Genomic DNA, 26,428 nt, shown 5'->3' on the forward strand with positions numbered 1-26,428 from the left:
CGAGACAGTGAAGGGGGTGCGGGTGGGGGTAAGTAGCCAGCAAATAGCTGGCCCCCAGAACTATTTCAGCGCTACCCTGTCCTATCCTGTGGGATCAAGGGAATCCCTGTAATCTTGGTCTCCTTCCCTCTGGCAGTGAATCAGTCACGTCTGTAGGATGTTGTCCTGCTTCGCTGGTGCATTTCGGGCCCTCGCCTGGCCTATTTCTCAGCCCTTTCTTTTAAGGCAGGGACAGGACTGGATTGCGGTGGTGCTGGGTTTCCACAGAAGTGTTGCTATTTAGTGATTCAAGTGGGGGGCTGGGAGCTAGGGCTCCTGGGAAGGGACTGGGTTGTAGTGGTGAGAGTGGGGCAGCAAGAAGTTGACTTCTGGATTGTGAATCCGTGACTCCAAGAACCGCAGCACCCAGATCTGGATCTAGGCTTTTAGCTTGTCCCCTCCCTGGCATGTGAGCACCAGTGATCCCCAGGGGCGGCAATTAACTTTATATACCTCTAGTGTGGGGGAGACTTGCCTGTGATGGTGGGGTGGGGTGAGCTCTGGGTTCAAAGCCACCCCCCTGCTGCTGCTCTGTGCTTGGTCTTGCTGCTGCAGCCATTCAAATCCTGTGGGCATCTCTTGCACTATTAAGAGCTGCAGGACTTGTCCCTGTCAGGAGCAGCGGGAGGCAGCAAACATACAAGGGGCTCTCGGTACCAAATATCCCTCCAGATGCTGCAGATTGCTCCAATCCCCATCCCTCCTCCCATGGTTCTGGGATCTGGCAGCAAGGACAGGGAGCCCGGCTGGCGAAGGAAAGATCACCTGGTTGGGTGCCAGAGAGCACTTGCTGTTCTCAGGCTGCTGCTGTGAAGGCTGCAGCTGGTCGTTTTGTGGGCGACTGGGGTTTATGACTTTCACGGCTGCTTTCTGTAGGGGTCTGAGCGTCCGTGTGTGTGTGTGTGTGTGTGTGTGTGTGTGCGCGCGTGCGCGTAGCACCCCCTTGTGGGCTGGGCCTGTCATTGGTGCATGCTGCCTGCATGGTTGAGAGAAGGTTATACATAGGTCTCTGCCCTTTGAGCTAGAGGGGAAACTTCTCCCCCTTCACCAATTTTGCTGGCAGCAGTAGTAGATCTCATATCCTCCCATTAGGGCAATGTGATCCACGCCTCTTAATGTCATTTGACTGGAGGGTTGTATGAGTGTCTCCTCGTGAGGTGCCGGTTGTGTGTTGCGGGATGTGGAACAGGCACCCCTGAGTGGCATGTTCAGCGGGGGGCAGGAGGGGTGTTGAGGCACAAGTGTGCCCCTTTGGCAGATACTGGGGTCTGCATTAGCCCTCCCTGACAGGGCTGTTCAGTGTGTCCAGGGGCAGGCCCGGGGGTGAGGGTGTTGCGGTAGAGCCCCCGCATGGACCTCTCTCTAGCTAATCCCAAGCTGAGCCACCCTTTGTGGCCAATCAGGCACCGCCATCCCACTGAGACGCTTAAAATCCCCACCCCGTGTTTTGACTGCATGCCTCTTTGCTGAGCGTGGGGGTGGGGGTGGGGGTTGAAAGCGGAGCTTTGTCCACCAGGCTGGGTGTCCCACTCCTCCTCACTCCTTACGCTGCTCCCTTTCTGTTTCCCTTACAGTGAAGGAGTTCCTAGCCAAAGGAAAAGAAGACTTCCTGAAGAAATGGGAGAACCCCTCCCAGGTACTGTGTCCCAACCCAGATCTCCCCCCTACCCCCACCCCACAATGAAGGCCTCCGCAGCCCCAGGCTGATTACTCTGCAGTCACCCCCTGGATCTCTTTCCCCATCACTGAGCCACCTTGCCAAACAGCCTCTGCTGAGGGTCTGGGGTTATTTTTGCTCCTGGGGGGCGGGACTGAGTGCTCTTCTTCCCCCCTCCCCCAATCCCCCAATCTGACCTCTGGTGACTGGAGGGCGAAGAACAATGGAGGTTCAACTTCTCTCTGCTGGGGGAAGGGGACATTAACCATGTGGGACTCCTCTATTTGCTGCCCTGTGTTTGTAGGTGCCAGAAAAGCTTTTGGGGTCAGCCCTGGGTCTGTCCCCACTGGAATCCTGCCTGGAGTGGTTCTGGGTAATTCCTGAGGCAGAGCTGCTGGTCCCTCTGCAGCACTGTCACTTTGCTAGGCCTCCCACACACCCTGTGTCATTAACTCCATGGCACAGATGGGGAAACTGAGGCCTAGAGGGGAAAGGGACTTGGTCAAAGTTATAGGAAGTTGGTGGCAGAACTAGGAAGCGATCTTTTGACTCCTAGTCTCCTGCCCTTTGACCACTACACTTCACTCCCTCTCTTCACAGACTGAGGGCTAGAACCCAGGAGTCCTGACACCCAGCCCCTCCCCCGCCTCAAACCCACCAGCCTCCACTGAATGGAGCTGGGCGGGTCGCCTGTCTGAAACTGGACTTTGGTTCTGCCCAAGGAACAGGGAATCTCTTGTCTGTGTCTCATTCTAAATGTAGCGGTTTCCTTTGGGGCCCTCTGGTAGTGAAATGTGAAATACTTCTTCATATCAATTATTGGGGGTAGCCGTGTTAGTCTGTATCCACAAAAACAACCTGGTGTCTGGTGGCATCTTAAAGACTAACAGATTTTTTTGGGCTTAAACTTCTGTGGGTAAAAAAAACCTCACTTCTTCGGATGTATGGAGTGAAAGTTACAGATGCAGGTATTATATAATGACACATGAAGAGAAGGGAGTACCTCCCAAGTCGAGAACCGGTGTTGACAGGGCCAATCCTTCATATCAATGTTCTCAAGAACAAACCCAGTGTGGTGCTAGGGGATGCTGTGCTGCAGGGAGTGGGGAGCTCAGTAGAGGGCGCTCTCCCATCACAGTCAGTACTGACCCTGGAGGGGCTGCCTTTCTGGTGAAATATAAACGAAGCTCTGACCACCTCATGGTCATTAAAGACCCCTCCAATCGTGCAGTGCAAATCGTACTGTGCCGGACAGGTTCCTTCCTGATACCCCCAGGACCAGTCTGCCCCCACATCAGGTTTGTTTTCTCCCTTCCAGAACATGGCCAGTTTGGATCAGTTTGAGCGAGTCAAGACCCTGGGCACGGGCTCATTTGGGAGGGTGATGCTGGTGAAACACAAGGAGACCAGGAATTATTATGCTATTAAGGTCCTGGAGAAACAGAAGGTGAGACGCTAGGGGCTGCCATGGAGATCTGGCCTGGGGCCGTTCAATCTCCAGTGTGGAGGAGGGATTTGGAGCTGAATCCTGCATGGGGATGCAGGAGAGGGGAGTGTGCGGGAGGTGCAGGGGGTGCTGCGCCAGCAGAGGACGATCTGATGTTGCTATTTCCTTTTTTCTCCTAGGTAGTGAAGCTCAAACAAATTGAGCACACCCTCAATGAGAAACGGATCCTCCAGGCCATCAACTTTCCATTACTCATCAAACTAGAGTATTCTTTCAAGGTAGGTGTCCTTGGCTTGCCAGACCGGCCCTGGGCTGTGTCTCCCCCCTGATTCCCACAATTTCCTTGATTCGTTTCCTATTTAAAACCAAAACTGTGCTGAAAAGGTGGAAGGGCACAGTCTGCGTCTCTTATATCCTGAGAACAAACATTCCTGGCGTGAGGTCTGGGATCAGGTTTGGAGTTAAGAAAAATCAGTTTGGATCATTCCCCTTTTTCATCTGACCCTAGGGCATGAGGCTTGGCTTGCAGGGGAGTCTCAGAGGAAGTCCTAACTTCACACACAATTGGCTTTGTGGAGACTTTGAAACCATCACGTGGGATCATTTCCTCCTGATGGGAGTTCCTGTGAAAGCTAAAATTCAGGCCCCAGCAATGGGGCTTGGACCCTTTTCTCTGAACCTGGATTTTGGGGCCTGCGAGCTACACCCTGTATGTAGTGGGAAGCAAAGATAGTTGTGCCTTTGAGCTCCACGGCATCCCCTATGGCTGGCCTGATTAAAGAGGGGCTGGCTCTGAAGGGAGACCTGTCTCCTCCTCTGCCAGCGTGAGGTTAGTGGGTTGTAGCGATGAAGAGTTGTCAGCTCAGAGGAGGCTGCAGGATAAATCTCAGCCCCTGCGAGAGCCTGGAGGCTAGGGTGATGGGATGTTAGCAGCAAGCAGTGCTGGCAGAATCGTTTTCTTGGAGCCCTCACTCCCAGAGGGAATAATGCAACCCTGTTCTCTAGACTGGAGCGACTCTCTGCCAGCGTAAAACAGGAGGGTTTATTGAGCGTCTTAACACAGCATAGAAACTCTCAGGGCCCTCAGGCCTGGCCTTCCTCAGCACAGCACATCCAATTCTCACTTGCATCCAAGTGGGTCTGCCCACTCTCTCTCTCCAGCCCAGAGCCCCCCTGCTTCCCAGCTGGGCATCCAATATCACCTCCCTCAAGCCTCACCTCTGTCCATTGTCTTCTCTCCAGGTAAATAGGGTTGCCTGGGCTGCCTCTCCTCTCTTCTGGCCTCTGTCTGGAACCACCTGTTCAGGTTACCAGGGTCCTCTCTTCACAGCCCATTGTCTTCCCACAGGCCAGAACCAGCTGTGACTCCCGAGCTGAGCCACCAGGTCACCAGTCGCTGCGGTATCCATTCTCCAGGCCATTGGCCAAGGTCCCAAGTTCTGTCTCTGGTCCTCTGTAACAACAAACTCCCTCTCTCCTCACCTCGTTAAACCAGTAACACCAAGGGAAACTGTGTCCCACCCCCTCTGCATGTAACCCACTGAAAAAACCAAGAAAACCCACCACTTCATCGCAGTTACCAGAACAGAATACACACACTACTCATACAATACAATGCCCATCACTCCCAATAAGGCAGACAAACTTTCCCTGCTGGCCAGTCAGGATCAGGTCATCCTGGGACTCCAGCTTCTGCACGGTGTCATTGGCAGGGAGTTGAGGTCTGGCAGTGCTGATGCTGGGCTCAATTTATGTAGTGAAACTTGAATCCTGCTTAGCTCTACCTTAACCAATCGTTTTACGGAAGTATTACAAAATAATTGTCTGACCAATCTGAACATAGTGTGAAACAATTCTTTACCCAGTCGCACACCATGACCTTTGTTGATGTGCACCTGGCAAAATGAGTTGTGTAACAGAAACAATCAGAGAACCAGACAGATAAACATTAGAGAAGTGGGGACCAGCAAAGGAAAACAATAAAGAAGTAGAGATTTCACACCCACACTGCTGCTAAGTGATTCCTTTGAGCATCCTAAGATCTGTTTCTTTGCCTGGTGATGCTGGGCACTATTAGGGCAGGAGCTTTCTTACCAGCCCGGTATTACACTGTTTTGATATAATTTAGATGGAATGTGAGGAAGTGACTTTCTGCTTCTTGGCTCCTGCTCTTCTAATTTGGCTGCAGAAAAAGGCCTCTGACCGTACAGCCTGGTGTACTCAGCCCATGCTCCGCCTGGCCCCTCTCTCCAGGGCTAGCTGGAAATTGACCCTGGGCTCGAGGGCAGGGGCAGTTGTCTCCACTGGCGTCTGCGTGGGTGCTTAGTGCTCATGTTCTCACCATTGAACTGGGTAGGGTCTCCCTAGCGGAATGGCTTTGTTGGACTCAGCGCAGTTAGTTTGGAGGCTGCTCTTTGACTTTGCAGCTGCGAGGGAGGATGAAGCCAGCCTGGTCAATTTCACACTCTGCTTTTGAGAAGCTTCACTTCCTGTTTCTGCTCCTTTGGGGTGTCTGACCTGGCGGCAGGTTGGGTTTCCCCTTTGATCGTAGACGTCACAGCTGGGAAATCCCGTTTGGGCCTACCCGTCCCTGCCCCTAGACCAGAGGTGTGGGGAGGGGTGCGATTTTCTAGGGCTCCAGCACTAAATACTCCAAGCAAATAAAGCTCATGCCCTCTCATTAGTGAGTCTATTCCCCAGGCACGTCTGTGCAGCGACTCCTACTGCAGGTGTGTGCTTGAGACCTTCGGCACCACAGCACAGCCCCTCTGGTCGTTGAGCTAAAGGAGTAACAGCAGCAGCTGGCAGCAGTAGCAGGCTATCTCCCAGACAGCACGTTCACTGCATTGTGTGTTTTGTGGAAGCCAGGCCAGTGCATCAGGCTCCCTTGAGACATGTTAACGCCCTGAAAAGGAGAGGCTAATAACGGAGCAGGGGTGTAGGGAGCAGTTTCATCCTGTTGTTGCAGACACTGACGGGGGGGCCCCCTTGCACTCCGTTTCTATTGCATTTCCTTCTAGGATAACTCCAATCTGTACCTGGTGATGGAATACATCCCGGGCGGGGAGATGTTCTCCCAGCTACGACGGATTGGGAGGTTCAGATGAGTGTTATCACAGGAGCCTATGTTGGGGCCAGTGTCTCTAATGGTTAGAGCTGGGTGACGGTTACACTCCTGGGATGTATCCCTGGCTCAGGCAGGACAGTTGGATCTAGCACTTAGAGCAGAGGGACAGGGAGTTGGGACTCCTGCATCCTATTTCTGCCTCTGCCATTCACTCCTTGTGGGAAGGGTGGAGAATCACTCTGTGCCACAGTTTCCACAGCTGTAAATTTGGGATTTAGTTCAGTAGAGAACTAGACCTTTTAGTGACTAGCAGCATCTGCAGCGACGCTGCCTTTGATCCTCATGCTGCAGGGTGTGACCTGATCCTCAGCTGGGCTGGTCAGGAAGGGATTCTCCATGGGGAGGGCTTCTGAGGTCTTCTGCCAGTATTAGCGTGTGTGTTGGGGCTAGGGGAGAGTTGCTGGTCTGGGAGGGGTTGCCCTGGGTTGCCAGGCTGGATGGAGTCAGGGGTCTGGCAAGGATGAGTGAAATGTGTGTGCTAGGGCTACTGGTCTGGCTAGCCAGATGGGGCCAGTAGCGGAGCTAGGAGGGGAGCTGCGGGAGCGGCCACTCCCCTACTGAGCACAAGTGGTGCCTTGTCAATTTCCTCATGCCTTCCTACTCACCTGGGGGAGCGTTTAAAAAAAAAAGGCACCACCCATTGCGGCGCTTTTATTTTACTCACCCAAGGGCGCTCTGGGTCTTTGGCGGCAGGACCTTCACTAACTCTGGGACACCTGCAGTGAGTGAAGGGCCTGCCGCCGAAGACCCGGAGCACCTCCGGGTGAGTAAAAGTGCTGCAGTGGGTGGAGCCTTTTAATTTTTTGCTCCCCCTGTTCCCTCCACCTGGCTCCACCACTGGATGGGGCCACCAGGCCTTAGAAGAGTTGGGGCATCTTGCCTGAGTTTCTAGGGTAGATGGAGTCAGGGATTTATAAGGAAGGTGAAGGTGGGGGTGGCAAGGGGCTGAGGGTGCTGGGCTGGCTGAGAGGGGGCAGATCTGGCCCGGGATGCCCACATTCTCCTCCCACCTCATTGCAGTGAACCTCACACCCGGTTCTACGTTGCTCAGATCGTCCTGACCTTTGAGTATCTGCACTCGCTGGATCTCATCTACCGAGACCTGAAGCCAGAGGATCTCCTGCTAGACCAGCAGGGCTACATCGAGGTTAGACTGCCCCTCCTTCCTCATGCCAGCGCTGGCTCCTGGCTCCCTGCAGTGATCTCCTCCCTGCCCAAGTCTCTTTTTGCTGCCTCCCCTTCCCAAAGCCAAGACACCCCCAGAAATGTAACACTGCCAGAATACATCAATGATCTGCTCCCCCCTTCCCCTCCTGCTGTCACAGCCTCCAGGCTGATCCAGCTTCTCCCCTCTCTGTGTTTTGGCTCCAGGTGATGGATTTTGGTTTTGCCAAGTGGGTGAAAGGCCAAACCTGGATTCTGTGTGGGACCCTGGAATACCTGGCCCCCGAGATCATCCTCAGCAAGGTGAGCTGGGAAGGGCCTGTCCGCTGCCTGATGTGTAGCTGATCCCTGGCCACCAGCTGGTTTCCCCCACCCCTCAAATGTTCGGTGCGTAACCCTGGGGCCTGCTTTCCCCGGGCAGGGTTATAACAAAGCTGTGGACTGGTGGGCCCTTGGCGTCCTCATCTACGAGATGGCGGCTGGTTACCCCCTGTTCCTCGCGGATCAGCCCATTCAGATCTACAAGAAGATCGTTTCTGGCAAGGTATTTGGGCTGGGAGAGGGGACACTTGTGCGATTTGGGGGAGGGTTCGCCAGTTAAAGGGGGGTGCCAAGTCTCACCGACCGATCAGAGTGATGCTCACATGCTGCGCCCCTGACATGTCATGTCCTCCCATGCTCCCCCAATCCCCAACACATGGGCATCCTCGCTGTCATGTACCCTATTCCCCCTGCACCCCAACATATAGACCAGGGGTCGGCAACCTGCGGCACTTGTGCCAAACATGACAGGCGAGCCGATTTTGAGCGGCACCCAGCCACCTGCCGCGGTTCCGGCCCCCAGCCCCACTCAGCGCTCCCGCCACCTGTCTCCCCTGCGGGGGCAGGAGGCAGAAGCTTGGTTCTGCGGCAGACAAGCCCCCCCTCCCCCGAGTCTTCCTCCAACGTGGCGCTTTCCTGCCCCGCCCCCGCTCCTGCGCCAATCAGTTGATGGCCCTAGCAAGGGGGAGGGGGCAGAGCGGCAGCCGCAGGCAGCTCCGTAGGGGAGGCGGAGAGAGGTGGGGACGGAGCCTTGGGGAAGGAGGTGGAACAGACACATCCCTTCCAGCACTTGCCATGAGCCGCTCAGGGCGGGAGATATGCTCATTCAGCATTGGTTTAAAGTAGGGAGTCCTGAGTCACCTGTTTGTAACTTGGTGGCAAAAGCATGGTCCTGTCTCCACCCCCTGAAGATAACAGCCTACTACTCCTGCTGCCAGCTGATGGCTTTATTCCTCTAGCTCAGGTGGGAGAGGGCTGTGCTGAAGGTCCTGATTAAAACCCTGCTGATGATGCAAGTGGGGAATCCAAGGGGCTCATGACCCCCTGCCCTTCCCTGATTGCAAAGTAAGAGGAGGGAGTCCTGGGTAAATAAAAGGGGGCTTGAGGAGGTGCTGATTCTGCATCCCTCACCTGGTTGCTAAGGGGCCCGATACTGTATCACTTAAGAGTGCTGGGTGCCCTGATTCTGAGCTCCTAAGAGGGGTCATGGACTCCCCCTTCCATGATTGAAAGTGTGAGGCTTTCTGGCTGGATTGCACGGGGGGGGGCTGATCCTTGCCTGCCTTGTTACAAAGTTGGGGCCTGATTGTGCACCCCTAGCAGACCAGGAGTGAGTGGGGGTATACAAATGTTGATCCCTCACCTCATCCCCAACCTTCCCCTCCCCTCCCTTTGCAGGTGGAAGCTCCTTTTGAACCAAAGTGCAAAGGCCCTGGCAATACGAGTAACTTCGATGACTATGAGGAGGAGGAGATCCGGGTCTCAACCACTGAGAAGTGCGCCAAGGAGTTTGCTGAGTTCTAGGACCAGTGGCCCCCCCAGAAGGGCGCGCACGGAGCAGATGGGGGCGGGGTTGGATTTTAGTTTCATAGATAAATTATATCTATATCTATATCTCCCCCCCAAATCCCTCTTTTCCACAAAGAAGCTTGAGAGTCCCATTTAGAGGGTGAGAATATCATCCGCCCTGCCCTGGGAAAAAACAAAACACCCCCCCGCCCTGCCCCCAGCCTCCACTTCCTCTTTAACAGTGTGCTTTGTTGTAAACATATTTGAAACAATTACCAATAAAGTTTTGTTTAAAAAAAAATCAGAGTGGCATGTGGGCTGTTCAGCTCTAGGGGACAGTTGTCGTTGCTGTGATGAGCCGGGAGCTGTTCCTCTCCCCGGAGGCCCAAGGAGTTCAGGGATGTGGCTTGGGGGGGTCGGCGACTGCCATAAATGGTACCTGAACTCACCTGGAGTTGAAAGCCCAAGTGGATGAGTGTCTGCGCTTAAATGGGAAGGTGGCGTCTGGTCGATGGATAAATGGGCATCGCAAGCAGCAGCAGAGAGGTTATTTTATTGCTGTGTCTGGTGGGGTGGAGGGCGACAGCTGCTGGAATGCCATGGCCAGGTCTGGTGCCCAGAATTCGAGAAGGAAGGTGAAAAATGGGAGGGGCAGAGAGTTGCCATGAGAATGATTAAATGGCGGGGGGGGGAACCTGCCTTATGCTGAGATGCAAGGAGCTTCTTAAAGCGAAGGATAAGGGGTGCTGTGATCCCTGTCTCGAAGTACCTAGGGGAATAATGAGCTATTCCCGCAAGCAGACAAGAGTCTAAGAAGAGCCAGTGGCTGGAAGCTGAAACTAGAAACATTCAGACTGGGGAAAAAAGGGCAGATTTTGAACTGGGGTGTAATTAGCTATTGGAACAACCCACCAAGCATTGTGGTGGATTCTTCATCATTGACGGTGTTTAAACTGAGATGGGAGGTTTTTCTAAAGGATTTGGTCCAATTCCAAGAGGAAGTCCTGTGACCTGTGTTATGCAGGTCAGACAAGGTGCCCACAGTGGTCCTGTCTGAATTGATAATCTAGCTTCTTATGAGGCTGGGGCAGGAGAGGTGAACAGCCAGGTTGACCCTGGTGTGCAGGAATGCATTGTGCTAGCAGTGGGGGAATTACTAGAAGCAGAATACTAAATGTGGATATGTGCGCACCTGCCTTAGTGCAGGGAAACTCCTTCCATGTGTGTGAGCCTGCCTCCAAAGGGGATCAGGTAATGAGATGCCAGCTAATTCCCTATGAATGAAAGGCAGTACTGTCAGTGATGAACCCTTCTGTACAGCCCCTTGCACAAGGGGGTTCCAAGTGCAATCAGGCTGGAAAATGATTATGTTTTGTGAAAGAATTGGAGGGTTTGAAATTTGTTCCCATTCTATACTGGAGTGAGTCAGAGCAGGACCTTGAACCTGAGTCTTCCACAGCAGAGGTGAGTGCCCAAACCAATGGGTTACTGAAAGGGGGGTGGGAGGGGTGTTTCCTTCTGACCTGAGAAACCTTTCATTGAGACCAATCTGTCCTTGAAAAATTTTGTTGTCTATAAATCCCATTTTCTGGCAATCAAACTCCCGCCCAGCTCTGCCTCTGGCCGCCACTGCCTGTACAAAGGAGCATATAGTCCAGTATCCTCTTTTCAAACAGTACCATTACTGGGTGCTTCAGAGGCAATGAACAAAACATGCAATCACCAAGTTGTCCAACCCTAGCTTCTGGCAAACAGAGGCGAGGGACATGCGGAACATGGTGTTCCATCCCTGCCCATCCTGGCTAATAGCCATTGATAGATCTATTCTCCAGGAACTTATCTAGTTCTTCTTTGAACCCTCTTACAGTTTTGGCCTTCACAACATCCCCCGGCAAAGACTTCCATGGCTTGATTGTGAGGAAATACCTTCTTTTGCTTGTTTGAAATCTGCTGGCTATTAATTTCATTGGGTCACCCTTAGCTCTTCTGTTAGATGAATGAATTACTTTCTCCACACAATTCATGATTTCATAGACCTCTATCATATCCCCCCTTAGTCATATCTTTTTCAATAAGAAAAGTCCCAGTCTTTTTAATCTCTCCTCATACAAAAGCTCATCATACGCCTAATCATTTCTGTTGCCCTTCTCTGTACTTTTTTGAGATAGGGTGACCAGATCTTCATACAGTATTCAGAATGTGGGTGTACTATGGATTTCTATAGGGGCAATATGATATTTTCTGACTTATTATTTATCCCTTTCCCACCCAAACGGTGCCCCTATGTGGAGTAGGCAGGAGCCACATGTCTCCTAAACTGTGCATCCTGAGGATCCAGAGACCTCTCTCTAGATCCCAAAGCTTCCAAAGAGCCAGATGGCCTCTGGCTTCTCTCCCTCCACCTCCTGCCAGGTCTACCCACAAGTGAGCTTGTTTCTTCTCTGTTAAATCCTTCCCCCAGTCTGTGCTTGCCCTGCCCCAGGTGTGTTGGGGTGGGACTGGCTGAGGCCAGAGCAGCTCCTTAACCCCTTGTTGCCCTGTTACAAGAGGTAAGAAAGAGGGTCCTGCCTTCTCCAATTGCTCGGGGGAATCCTCTTAGAGCAATCAGTGTAGGGCTTTATGTCAAAAAGCTGCACAGCCCTTGGCAGCTTTGTTTCGAGCAACATTAACTGCCGCAGGGATTTCTGTTCTCAATGCGCCAGCCCTATGGTGACCAGATAGCGACTGTGAAAAAACAGGACAGAGGGTGGGGGGTAATTGGTGCCTATAGAAGAAAAAGTCCCCCAAAATGGGACTGTCTCTATAAAAATGGGACATCTGGTCAGCCTAGCCAGCCATGAGGGAAGGATTCTGTGGAAAATAGGCGTTTCCTTTGCTTCAATCTGGGCTCTACAGTTCTGATGCTGCAGAGATGATACGGAAGGCTGGAGGGTTCCTAGAGAGCATGCTGCAGCACCAGCAATCCCATGCTGCCATGGCCATGAGGACAGGGGTGGCATGTTGTCTGGGCCCGTTGTGCTTGGGCTTCAGTAATCTTGAGGGCCTGGGGTCCTGGCTCCACCAATGTTTGGAGTCAGGTCTCTCCCTCGGCCCTGTCTGCTGTCCCCACGCACCTCCCCCGAGTGTCCCCTGGCTCCCACTTACTGCTCCTGCATACCTCCCTCCACGGCCCAGAGCATCTCTGTCTCTCTTGTGCAGCTCTATGCGGCCTTCCTGTATTAACTGCCACTGCAGGGTCATAGTGTCCCCCGTTCTCTCCTGCCAGGGCACACTGACCCTGAGCCTGCCCTTCCCCCTCAGACCCTTTAATTTACTGGCAGGACACTCCACCAGCACATGGGAATCCAAGGCCACAGTCACCGCTCCTGCCCCATGCTGGACAAGGGGCAGCTCCAAGATGGACAAGGAGCAGCCCCACACTGGACAAGGGACAGCCTCATCCCCACCCCTACCCCCAGTGAGGCTTCCTGCCCTTCTGCGACACCCACTATAGGGGAGACAAGGGGGCTTCCTGTACCTTAGAGGGACCCTAGGAGCACATGCAGTGACAGTGGTGTGAGGTGAGTGTGGTGAGGATGGGGGGGCCCTCCTCTGAAGCTCGCCGCTGCTGTGGAAAGAGGGCTTGGGGAATCCTTCTCTCTGGCCCTTGCCCCAGGGCAGCCTGTCTGCACCTCAAACTCCTCATACCCTGCCCTGTCCCAACCCAGAGCTTGTACCTCCAGCCAGAGCCCTCACCCCCCTGTCAAAGTTCCTTCCCAACTCTGAACTCTGGGTTATAGATATGGGGACCCACATGAAAGACCCCTAAGCTTATTTCTACCAGCTCAGGTTAAAACTTCCCCAAGGTACAGCTTCTTTTCCCTTGGACAGTATGCTGCCACAGCCAAGTGTTTTAACAAAGAATCAGGGAAAGGACCACTTGGAGTACCTATTCCCCCCCCCCCAAAAAAAAATATCCCCAAGCCCTTACACCTCCTTTCCTGGGGAGGCTTGAGAATAAATATTAACCAATTGGTTACACAGTGATCACAGACCCAAAACCCTGGGTCTTAGGCCAATGGAAAAATCAGTCAGGTTCTTAAAAGAAGGATTTTATTTCAAAACAAAAAGGTAAATATTAGCTCTGTAAAATCAGGATGGAAGATAACTTTACAGGGTAATAAAAGATTCAAAAACACAGCAGAACTTCCTCTAGGCTGTTTCAAAATTACCAAAAACAGGAATAAACCTCCCTTCAGCCAAGGAAAAATTTACAAGCAAAACCAAAAGAGAATCTAACATGCCTTGCCTGGCTTTTACTTACAATATTTGTAATTTGAGAGACTTTTTAGGGTGGTATATAGGAGAATAATTTTTGTGACCTGATGTTTCTCTGCTTCCCAAGAGAAAACAGACATATAAAAACCACAAACAAAACCTCTCTCCATCCCCCACACCCCGCCACCCCCGATTTGAAAGTATCTTTTGTCCCCATTGGTTCTTTTGGACTGCCGCCAGGGAGGTTATCTGAGCTTCTTAACCCCTTATAGGTAAGGAGGAATTCTAGGCTACCCTTAGCTGTATGGTTATGACATCCTCACACCCCAACCCTCTGACCTAGCACTGAGACCCTTCCCACATCCCAAACCCCTCATCCACAGCCCTCACCCCTGCACCCCAGCCTTCTGCCTGAGCCCCTTCCAGACCCCAAACCCCGCAGCACCAGCCTCACCCAGAGTCTTCACATTTTTACATTCTTTTAAAAAGTATACAGTAACTCTTTGCTTAACATTGTAGTTATGTTCCTGAAAAAATGCTACTTTAAGTGAAATGATGTTAAGGAAATCCAATTTCCCCATAAGAATATACACACACACACACACACACACACACACACACACACACACACACACACACACACACACACACACACACACACAGTATAAAATTTAAACACACAATTTAATACTGTACACAGAAATGATGATTGTGAAGCTTGGCTGAGGTGGTGGAGTCAGAGAGTGGGATCTTTCCCAGGGAATAGCTTACTGCTAAATGATGAACTAGCACTCGTCTGAGCCCTCAAGCACTAACACGTTGTTAATGCAGCCTCACCCTCTATAAGGCAACATGAATGGGGTTAGGGGGAAGACAGCATGGCAGAGAGAGACAGAGACACACCCTGTGGTGTGAGAGGGAGACTTTAAGACAGCAGCTGTTCCCCCCATTCTCAGCTCTGTCATGTGTCCCCAGTTCTGTGGAGATGGGAGGGGGGTCAGGAATGGAAAAGGGGGACACCCTCACAACAGCACCCTTCTTCCCCTACCATCCCCCTGCACTGAAATCAGGAGGTTCAAGACAGCAGATCCAAGGCAGAAGCAGCACTTGGCAGTGGGTTGGAGGGACACCTGAACAATTGATAGTCAATTGATAATCTGCTGGGTGGCTCCCGCACAGGGAATGTGGGGGAGCTGATGGGGGGCTGCTGGTTCACCCTGGTTCCAAGCCTCCAGCAGTGGCTCTCCAATGGGCTGCTCTTTCTGCAAGCAGTGGAAAGAGCAGGTGGCTGCCAAACAACACTAGAAGGCAGCATGGCGCAACTTGAAACAAGCATGTTCTCTAATTCAGAGGTTCTCAAACTGTGGCCCAGCTCCACTCAGGTGGTCCGTGTAAAGTTCCCTCTAAGGTGCACTCCTGGGCAGCAGCACATGAGAGAATGAAAGGCCACCCACCTAATGAGTGAAGCTGAGCAGGCGTGACTTCCCTAATTAGATGCCTGGACCCTGGAGAAGATGTAAATGTAAGGTGAGGTGGTGGCCTTGTGGGGGATAGGGGGTAGGTGTGAACATGCTGAATACAAACCTGGGGTGGGGATCAGAAGATGTGTGAGAAGTGGGGGTGGGGGGAATTTGGGATGTTCAGGGCCACGGCGGCCAGAGAAAGAGGCTCCAGGGCTACAGCTGCTGGGGAGAGACTCCTTTCCTTCTCAGCTTCAGCTCTGTGACTGTTCTGGCATGGGAGAGCCCCCTTCCTCTCCCAAGTCCTTTCCAGCCTGGACTCAGGGGCTGCTGCAGTGGTGGAGAGAGGGCACATCCATCGCATTAGAAAGGCTAAGACTATGGATATTAAAATATGAGTTATGTGCTTTTATGTGTAGAACAAAAAAGTTATTTATTATTAAGGGTTTTTTTTATATATATCACTGTCATGAAGTGGGATGGTTCTTAAAGATTTCTCTGAATCCTCTGTGGGTGCCTCAGTTTCCCCTGTGCATTTCTTAAGTATCTTGGTGTGGGGGATAAAGGGGTATGACTCCTGCAGAGCCCTAGAGGGCCAGTGTGATGCCTTCAGCACACAGACTGGCCAACTCCCTGTCTCCTGGCAAATGATGGCCTGGGCCCTCCCCTACAAGGTGCCAACTGAAGGTGTTGGAGAACAAAGAGATCAGGTGACCTCCTGGCATGGGAAAGAGACAAAAGCCAGAGGAGGGGCTGGAGATTTTCAGTTTGGAGCTTGCTGCAGAAATGGACGGAGGCGCAGATGTGTTTTAGACAGTGTTCTTGTCGTCTAATATCTTCTGTTTTACTGGTGGGCTCAGAGTCACATCTGACTGCAGAGTTGGGGTGCAGGGCCCTTCGGCTTCCCCGGGAGCCCCACCTGTGCGAGTTTGCTGTGGGAAGCACTTGGTGAGGAGGGGGATGCTGAATGCTCTGAGGTCAGACCCAGGAAGGTCGCAGCTGTGAAGCTTCGTGCCCTGGAGATAGTCTGCTCACAGAGAGGAGGCTCCGCTTGACAAGCACTTTTATCCAAAGCTCTTTACAATTGTTAGATAACGGTATAAACAACATTTGGAAAGATCATTAAGTGGTCTGCAAAGACCCTCAGCAATTTTCAAGTGGTGCACGGAAAAAAAAGGTCTGAGAGCTACTGCTCTCATTGTTCATCACCTTAACAACAAAACAACATTAATGGGGATGAGTTTAAGTGAGGAGTTACTGTCTATTGACTTACAAGGCTGGGGGAGTAGCAGGACTTGAACCTGTTCTGGGCACCACCAAAAGTTATTCAAACCTACTGCTCCTGCCTGGGGACATGTTGTCTTTCTCCCATGGCACCTTCCAATGGAGGAAAGAATGTGACACACAAGTAGGAGTCTCTTCCTGGCTTCCAGATAACCAGTGAGGACCTGTGCCTGCCAATAGTAGGGATGGGGGGTGGGGGACAGAGTGAGGGCAGCTGGCTTCAGCAGTGTTAGTGAGCATGCTCAGTCCATGTGAGCATGCTGAGTACAAACCTAACAGCAACTCGGGGCCTGGGTACGGGGTGAGAGGATGTGACACTAGATGCCTCCTCCCCCACACAGCACCTCCACTGATAACTCTCCTGCAGTAACACAAGTGTGTGCTCAGGGGAATGCTGTGCTGCAGTGGATATGCTCTGCAAGATTCTCATTCGAAGCGTGAAGGGAAGTAACACTGCTTTTAGCATGGGAGTCTAGGCAAGAAGGAAGAGAACCTGGAAATTCTCATTAAGGAGGGGAAAGTGGATAGAACGGGGAAACCTGGTGGGACAATGTGTATTACTGGAATGTTAGTGTCACTGGTTACAGCCCGACTAGGAAGGGGAGAGATGATCACAGTGGTGGGCTCGGAGGCACTTGACATTAGACACGTCATTACCTGTTTAAAAAGTTCTTGGTTCTAGAGAACCCCAGGACCTCAAATGAACAGGGCTCAACCTACTAACTAACACGACCTAGCAGGGGAATCAGTGGGCAGCTGGTACAGTTCACGGAATCCAAACCAGAGAAGGTTCAGTTTCTCCTTTAGCACCTGTTTGTGACTTGTGGGAAGACAATTGGGTTAGCATGGGGGACTTCCTATTTGGAGACAGATGGATGAGGTCTCAAGTAGCCATTAGTAAATCATCCTTGGAGATTTTAAAAAATGACAGATACTTTTCTAAGACTCTATTGTGGATCTCATTGTGGTGGGTAAAGATGAACTGATCACTGGCCTGCATGGCTCTGGGGCTAGTGATCGTGACTTGATTGTATTCAGTAAGGACCAATAGAGGACAGCTCCAAGCAGCCATATTTACATTTAGTTCATTGCAAGTGTTAACTTTTCAAACAGCTCTCTCCTTCTTGAGGTGGCAGCTGCCTACTCTCCTGACTTGGCCCTCCAGCCCAGTCACTTCCAAACTTTTGCCCTTCCCGGGTCGTCTAGAACTAAAAGCCAAGGAATCAACACCCAACAAGGGCTAGTAGGTGTGAGGGGGAAATGCCTCCTGTAACGAAGTGGAGGGTTTCTTGGTTTTTCCATGTTTTCCAGTGGGCTGCATGCAGAGGGAATGGGACTCAGTATCCCCGGTGTTACTGGTTTAACAAGCTGAGGGGAGAGGGAGTTTGTTGTTACAGAGGACCGGAGAGGGAACTTGGGACCCCAGCTGATGGCCTGGAGGATGGATACCCCAGCGACTGATGACCCGGATCACATCTCAGGAGTCACAGCTGGTTCTGGCCAGTGGGAGGACAATGGGCTGCAAAGAGCGGACCCCGATGACTTAACCAGCAGGTTCCAGTCAGAGGGGCCAGTGGAGGGCTGAGAGGAGAGGAGGCCCAGGCCACTATGTTTATGACCCTGTTTACCTGGAGAGAAGACAATGGACAGAGGCGGAGCTTGGAGCTGGGGATATCAGATGCCCAGCTGGGAACTAGGGGGGCTCTGGGCTGGAGAGGGGGAGCAGGCAGAGCCCACTGGGATGCAGGGGGACTAGGATGTGCTGTGCTGAAGGAGGCCAGGCTTGAGGCCCTGAGAGTTTCCTGCACTGTGTTCAACTCTCAATAAACCCTCCTGTTTTATGCTGGCTTGGATTCACTCTGGTCTAGAGAAGAGGGTTGCGTCAACCCCTTTGGGAGTGGAGGTCCCAAGGGTCCAGAGCGAGTGGACTCCCTGAGGGGGCCCACGGTGAGAAACAGGTGTGCTAAGGCTTAGAGAGGTGCATCTCCAGGGGGTGGAGAGGCCTGACCCTGAGAGAGTGTGGACTCCCGAGAAGGGCTGTCACACTGGAAGGGGCACACCCCACGGACCGCACGGGGCCACGAGTGGGCACAATCTGTGAGTCTGTGACACCTCCCTCTCTGGGTATAACAGATGCATGTCCTCTGTTCCCTCAGGGAGGGACCTTCAGGCAGTTGCTGAGGTACAGATCCAGCCTTCCCTCAGGACATGCCAGATAAAGGACCTTCCTCTTGCCAGGTCTGCCCACAAGTGAGCTGTTCTGCTCCCTTTGAAATTTTCCCTCTACTCTGTGCTTACCCTGCAGCTGTGTTGGGGTGGGGCTGGCTGAGGCCAGAGCAGCTCCTTAACCCCTTGTTGCCCAGGGTGAGATTTGTATTCCTCATCACAAATCCAAACAGAGGGGAAACAACCTTGAAGGTACAGCTTTCCTTACTGTTAATGGCTAACAAGCCTAGCGGGTCTGAGGGTCTATTTTTGCAAGTCGAGCTTTTTGTTCTATTGGGTACTTTTATCAAATCGTGCAGCTGGGTCACGGTGAAAGTGCAGGGAAGCGGCAGGGGGCAGTCAGGTCCACGGGTCAGGAGCCCAATGAAAATGTCTGGAGTGTCTGGGGTGGAGAGTGGGTGGGGCGTGCCCTTTCGCAGGACCCTTTCTGGCAGATGCTGTGCTTTCATTCCTGAACGCTGCTAGGAGGCCCAGCTTCCATCCCTAGCAGCTTGGCTGTTCCATCCCCTACTGTGAACCTAAACTGCTTTTAAAGGACTTTCCAAACCCCTCCCAGGTCTGCTCCCTTTGGGGGTCTCTCTCCTGGCTGAGCACAGGCTGTCCTTATATCACCCAACATGCCTGGATCCTACTTACATGCCGCTCCCTCTCATGTGAGCCCTGCACTTATTCCCTTCACCTGTGGATAGGTTCAGTTGAGCTGCAACCCCTTTCATGGCCATCTCACCCTGGGACAGCCTGAAACTGGAAACCTGTGAACTAATAGTAACTGTTTCTATGAAAGGTGCTGGAGACACAATGGAAGAGGAAATCCTTTGGACTGGATTTAAATGATTCCACAGGAAAGTGAATGTGAGAAAATGTCCAGCATTATCCTCCTAGCAAAATAAAAAGTTGAAGGTCCGAAAGGACCTTATGTCCATCTTCTGTATAACACAGGCCCTAGAACGTCACCGAGTGCTTCCTCCAGAAAACCTATGGCATGTGACTGAGCCAGAGCACATCTTCTGGAAAGACATCTCCATTCATTTGAGCCAGCTGATAAGAAAAAAATCTTTCTTCTGCAGTGATGTGAAGTTAAAGAACATGGAGAAGAAGAAAACCTCTACTTGAGTTGTTATTGGAGCTGAAGCAGAGAGGCCAGGATAAACGTGGCTAGGGCCCAGGACTGACTATCAGCAGATCTGCCGTTTTCTATTCCTGGCTTTTTGAACATGAGCGAATCTCTTTGCTTCTGTGTGCCTCAGTTTCCAGAACTATAAAATAAAGCTAATCAAGGTTCTGTTTTTTTTCTCTCCTATTTTGCAAAGCAGGAAACATAGATACATTTGGGGCCTGTCTACACTACCGGTCTAGAGTGTCTTTGTAAGCTGATGACCCCCACCTCTTGTTCAGAATCTATGGATAACACAAGCTCCTAAGTTTGTTCTGTGCTTAGCCCCTATGGACAAGCTGGGCTGGACGGCCTTTTCTCGCTGGGCTATGTGGAGCAGGTTCTGCGTACCAGGGATATGAAGGAATGTGAAGAGGCTCTCAAGGACTAATTCTTGAAAATAAATATCAATGAACTGCCACATAATATAAAATCACTGCCGCTAACATTGGTGGATGATCAAATACTAGCAGAGTTGTAATTAATGCTGAGGACAGGGCAGTGACACAGAGCAGTTGAATCCCTTGATAAGCTGGTCCCAGTGAAAGAAAACAAGTTTGAAAAGAACCAAATGAAAGGTCCTCTACCTAGCAACAAAGCATGCAGGCCACACCTACACAACGGGGAAGTGTCTCCAGGAAAGCACTAACCGTGAAGAGGATTTAGTGGCCATGCTGGGTAAGCCATTCAACATGAGCACCTAGTGTGATGCTGTAGTGAACAGGGCTAACACCATCATCAGATATATGAAAAGAGCAGTGAGCAGCATAGGGAGGTGACATACCATCAGTAAGACTGATCCTGGAATACTGCCTCCAGTTTTGGCATCCACATTTGAAAAAGATTTTGAAATATTGAAGATGGGGCAGCCAAAAGCAATGAAACGTTTTGAGGGCTGGAGACAAATGCCTGCTAGTGAGCTATTGAAGAGCTCAGCATGTTTAGATGATCAAAAAGATCGTGAGGTGACGTCATTGAAGTGCTGAAATGACTTCATGGAGAGAAAAGATTGGGTATTAAAGGGCTCGTTAATCTAGCAGAGAAAAGCAGAACAAGACCCAGTGGCTGGAAACTCAAAAGAGACCAATTCATATTAGAAATAGGACTAGGTGCCTTTCTGGAATGTGTTTAGTGAAAAGCTAGCTACTATTCTATCCAGAAAGCATGTGCTATGCAGGGTGTCAGATTATATGCTCTAATTGTCAATTCTGTCCATAAGGTCTGCTAATTTATGAACAATTGAGCGTAGCCTGGGGAAGATCGTCTCATATTCTACTGTGTAGTCGGTGTCATGCCCACAATGAAGAGTCACAGAGTAGAGTGATCCAGGGACAGGGGCAGGACAACAGCACTGCAGGGGAGGGGTGGGTGTGGCAGTGACATCACAAGGGCATTTGGCAGGACCTCAGCCTATTGGACAAAGGTGGTGGGGAGGCGATGATGTCAAAGAGAGATCTTGACATCAGCCCGGCAGGACAGGGGCGCAGGACAGGGGCAACCTTGGAGATCCCTGTGGCTTTGCTTCAGCACATCTCCTTCTCGAGGTCTCTCCTTGAGGACTGAGAATTCACTTTCACGTACGTGAGTGCAAGGAGGACCATCTTCGGAGCTTTCTCCTTTTCCTTGATTGATTTTGCTAGAAAACAGATGTCCCTGTAGAGAAGGTAAGAGCCTCCGAGAGGTTTGGAACCTGTTCAGTCTGATCCATCAGGCGCCAACTCATATTTAGGAAAGGAAAACTCTAGATTGTAGGGGCAGCATTTGATTTCCGATCTAGGAATGTGCCTTAGAATCACTGAGGACCTTGGGGTTTCTTCTTTTTGTTTTCTCTTTTCCTCTGTTCCTCCTACCTTTTTCTTCTTGCTTCCTTTGTCCTTTTCCTCTGCTCTCCTCCCACCACCAGGAGCTCTGTGTGTGCACTGGTGGTGATGGGAGGCTTGTTGGAGGCCCTCACAGAGAGGTGAGATGGGAATAATGCTCTGAGAGTGATCCCCTCGGTGTTGACCTGCATCATTCTTTGGGCTATTTGATGAGAACCCTTAGCCTCCCACCCCTCAAAGTCTCAACCTTGATTGGCTGAGGAGGGGGCTATTGACAGGGAGGAAACTCTGGTCTTTGTTGTTCTCTTTTATGACTAAGCAAAGAAGTCACAACCAGTTATATGTTTGACCAATGTTGATGCTGCTCGCCATTCATTGTCTCCGAGCAGTTCATGATCCTCTCTAACCTTCCAGTTCTTCTAAAAGAATTGCTGAATAATTCCTATGAACAATTGTTGGTCTGTAGCTCATTTGAGAGCAACTCTGCTCCTAAGTGGCTGCATCAGCTAAGACAAGTCACTGCTCCTTTCTCAGCCTTAGTTTCTCCTTCTGTCAAGGATGAATAACAATCCTCTCCTACCTACCTCATGACGGGTGGATGATGGGGATCCATTGAAGAGTGTCACTAGTAGCAGTGCAGAAGAGGAGGTGTCCTATCACATTGAGCCATATCAGATGACGACATAATATTCTATTGTATTGGTATTTTATTCTTTTGGAATTGTAAAGGGCAGCAACTACTTACCTCAGACTGAAGCATCTCATCTAACTTTCTAGATCATGGTGTCTCCTCTTTGTGTACGACGAGACAGTTTAATGCACTGTGACAAAGAGGAGATGCTCTTGTTTTGCAAACAAATATTTTTGCAAAGAATTTTCATCCTACTTGTTATGATTTCAAGAAACAAAGTGGTTTAGTCATTCAGATTTGGATTTTCTGACAGAAAACGGTTTCCATGAAAATTGTCACTCCTTATTTCCTGGGCTCTATCCCTGCCTCCATGGGTGTTGTTGTCTGTTAGTTAGAACAGGAGTCAGGACTGTTGGCTTCTCTTTCTGGCTCTGTCACCGCTTTGCTGTGGGACTCCTTGGGTAGGTCCAATGGGAATAGAGTCAATTCTCTAACTCCAGGCAGCAGTGAGCCTGGGTGAGAAGGGATGCTCAAGCTGTCTGCGGAGGAGAAAGGGATGTTTCCAGGTGTTGAACGTCAAGAATTCTAAACTTAGCTAAAATGGCTGGTGTAGAGAAACAAGAAATAGTTGAGACCAAACTTGAACCATTGTCTTTTTTAAAGCCCATTTCGGTATGTCAGTGCCAGAGAGCCATAGAGAGGGGGAGCAACTTGTCCAGTCCCAAAGATCAATAGGCAGCAATGGAACCAGGAGTGACACTTCCTCTCAAAGGCAGGGGGACCGGGCATTAGGGCCCGGTTGCAATTGCCAGCTGTGAGAGAGAGTGTGCAGCAGTGGTTAGTGAAGGGGTCCATCCATGGCTCTGACACTTGGTGTGACTCTGAGCTGGTAGTTGAGGCCCGTTTGCCATCAGTAGGTCTGGAGTCCCATCACTACAGCCCAGGGGGGTTGGGAGGCTCCAGGAAGGTGAGTAAAGTGCTGGGATGTCAGGATCCTGGAGCCACTGTCACCTCCACACTAGGGCAGTGTTCTGCACCCCGCTGCTGCTGGCTGACTTTCTCCATCCCCTGGCAATAAGACAGACTCTTGTTTTCACAGCCAGTCGATCGCCCTAGAGTCATCACCCTGCCTGCCCCAGAGCCTGAGGGATGCAGCTGCCATCTTTCCATGGGGCAGAGCCACCTCTCCATTCCTGCTGGCAGGGAAGCATCTCCCATCCAGGCCAGAAGGCGGAAGTGCCCATCCTTCTGGCGAACAACACCAGTTCCTGGCACAGGCATCGAGCAAGGAGAGGCCTCGACCAGTCCCAGATGGAGCTGGCTCAGGATGTGGTTTTGCAGACAGGACTCAGCCCAGGAGGGGCACCGGGCAGGGAGGCTCTGGGTCTTGTTGTGTGGGCAGCAATGGCCCCAGGAGCCCAGCCCTCCTTCCCCGCAGAAGACATCACCCTGCCCGGTCACTGAGGACTTTCCAGTCCCCTCAGGCTTAGGAGGTGGAAGAAGCCAGTCCCAGCACCAGCAGCTCAGCACGGGACAGCAGCAGCACCTGGGACTCTGCTTTGTTCTTGGTGAGGAGCCAGGCTGGGCTCAGGGAGGGGTGAGGACGGGGATGTGAACACCCTGGTCCCAAACACTCTCCCAGTGATATGGCGGGGTGGGGTGGGGTCTCCAGCCCAGATGTCTGGCCTGAGCCATGTGAACCCCACTGACACCAGCAGCAGTCACACAGCTGCCCCTGCAGCAAGGGGAACTGGGGCTGGGGGTCATCAAGAGCTGCTGCCACTTTGTCCCTTGATGCTCCAGGGCTGGGGGAGTAGGCACCTCCCATGGAGTCCTGGACAGTGGAGGTGGGGCTCTCTGCTCTGGGCTTCTGAAGCTGTTGGGGGCTGAAGGCATCCCTGAGAGGGAGGTGTGGGGCCCCATCTGCCCTGGGTGCCTGAGGTGGGAAGAGGGGTATTTAATCCTGCTCTCCCCACTACGGCAATGCCCTTCTCCTAAGGGGAAGCAGGCATCACCCTGTTCCCTTCTCTCCCTGGTGCAGGGACCCCCAGGGATTCAGAGGAGGAGGAATGGCTGGCCATGTCCACAGATGAAGCTGCTCTCTAGGTCATCAGAGAGCAGCTCCAGTGCAGAAAGAAGGTACAAATGTTCCCCACCTGGGCTGTAACCAAGATTATCCTGTTCCTTCCCAGCATCCCCACGCCCTACCGAGGGTCTTGTCCCTGATGATCCTGTTTGTGTAGGAGTGGTGGGGGATTTAGACAATAGGCTGGTCCCCACAATCCCCCATTGAGGCCTAAGCCCTGGAGCTGGTGTGGGTGGAGCAAGAAGGTCCCTATCTAACAAGTTCTCTCTCGCTATATACCCCATCCTGGTGGGTACAGGATGAGGGGCAGCAGCTCATGTTCCTGAAGGCCATCTAACGCGTGTGTCTTGCTGCACAGGACAGAGGGCAGGACACGCTGGAGCTGCACTGCTGCAAGGGGGCTGTGGTGGAAAGAATTGTGGTGAGTGAGCCACGTCATACGGCAGCTGGAGGGAGGAGAGAGACATGGAATTGTCAGGGGTATTGCCAGGCTAATGGGTGGGGCTGGATGATGTTGGAGGGGGCAGCAGAGGGCAGGGATTGCTTGGGCTGAAGGCTGGGGAGAAGAGAAGAGAGTAATTGTGAGATTGGCAGTGGGGGAATTGTGTGGCTGGAGGGCAGCTGAGACTAGGGGACAAGGAATGACATGGTCCCAGCTCAGTACTTGAGATGGTGCTGAATGGGGGCAGTTTTGACAGGGAGGAGGAAAGAAGGGGATTGGGACTGAGCTGGGCAGGAATCCTGGAAGGGGGAGAAGTTTGATGGGCAGGAAGAAATCAGAGGAGCAGGAGGTAGTGGGGGATCCTGCTGGCCATGTGGGGCACTGGCTGTGTAATCTCCTCACTGGGAGGTATCAGTAGGGCCTGAATCTCTCACGCTCCTTTGTCTCCTTCGCATCTCACAGGAGCTCATTGAGGAGCTTTCTAAGGACTCTCCACCCAGTGCCATCCTTACCAACTCCCTGGTTCCAGTGGGCAACCTCAGGTACTGAGACAGCCCCCTCCTCCTCTTCCCTCTTGCTGGCTCCCCTAACCCCAGTGCTGCTCAGGCCCAAGGCTGGGAGTCACTGTCCCTCCCACTCCCAGGTCACCTGCCAGGAGTGGCTCCTCTGGCACAGCTGGTGGGGTGGGAAGGTTCACTTTCTCCTAGCCGGGCTGTTCTTTTCACTCCATTAACTTTATAGGGGCCTTGGGGAGGGGCTCACTGCCGGGATCAGATACAGGAGGGGCAGCAGGCTCCAGGGAACAGGTGCTATTCCTGTCCTACCACTGTCTGTTTGTGACACCTTGGCCTTGTCATTCCCTAGCTCAGGGTGTCAATTTCCATTCTCGCCAGCCTGTACCTATATCCCTGTGGTTTCGTGTCCGTGTTGGCGACAGGCCCACCCCCGTACTGCACAGTCTAATATCAGCTCCTCTCTCTTGCCAGCACCATGAAACCTGCCCTTGAGCCAGACCTGGAGACCCACCTCTTGCGAGCTGCCCTTCGCTGCACGGAGAAGGACACCATCAACAGCCAGGTACATCCTCCTCCTCCAACCTCCTCTTCTTCCAGAGTGGTCCTTGGTCCCTGCTCTTTTGATTCGCTGGAGCTCCTGCTTTAGGGGTGGGGTAAGCAGAGATGGAACAAGCTGCAGAATTGGATCCTTGCCTCCAGAGGATTACCCCTCCCTGGGGGATTTCTTTCTTTCTTTCTTTCTTTCTTTCTTTCTTTCTTTCTTTCTTTCTTTCTTTCTTTCTTTCTTATGCCATGTTTTGCCAAGCAGCCCAGCTTCCATCCATAGCAACTTGACTGTTTCATTCTCTTCTGCCTACAAGGCCCTCTGCAGAGACCTGCTAAGCTCATGGATCAAAGATCCAGGTGTCATCAATCCTTGCTAATTGCCTGCACTGGGATGTGAATGAGAGAGGCCAGGATTTATGTTTGGGAGTCTCGCCAGTGCTTCCCAGAGACCCCTCTTCCCATCCTGTGGCAGGTGTAGGCCCAGTTTCCTTAACTCTGACCCATGGTTTGCAGGCTCTGCACAAAGTCATGCCAGAGCTCCTGGATGCCATGCCAAGGAACCTGCTGGCAGAGTCCCCAGATGCAGACAGGCTCCACAACATTTTGGTAGTGAGCCCCATAAGGAGGGGTGGGAACCAAGTTTACCTTAATTCTTTGGGGGACTGGTAAGTACAGATTGGAAGATCCATTTTCCACTCTGTCCTCCTAGCTGGGTCCCCAGTGGGGCATCCTTATTGGGGAGGT

General features: G+C 52.0%; 1 protein-coding gene and 1 pseudogene across 1 annotated transcript in view; one reads left to right on the top strand and one right to left on the bottom strand.

Annotated features, from left to right (window-relative positions):
* The window catches only part of LOC115650666 (zinc finger protein 501-like), a 1,041,190-nt gene that overhangs the window by 779,539 nt on the left and 235,223 nt on the right, over positions 1–26,428 (bottom strand). The window lies entirely within an intron of this gene.
* LOC115651235 lies at positions 1,636–9,279 on the top strand (annotated as a pseudogene).

Source organism: Gopherus evgoodei, chromosome 4 (assembly GCF_007399415.2).
Source record: "Gopherus evgoodei ecotype Sinaloan lineage chromosome 4, rGopEvg1_v1.p, whole genome shotgun sequence".
NCBI lineage: Eukaryota > Metazoa > Chordata > Testudines > Testudinidae > Gopherus > Gopherus evgoodei.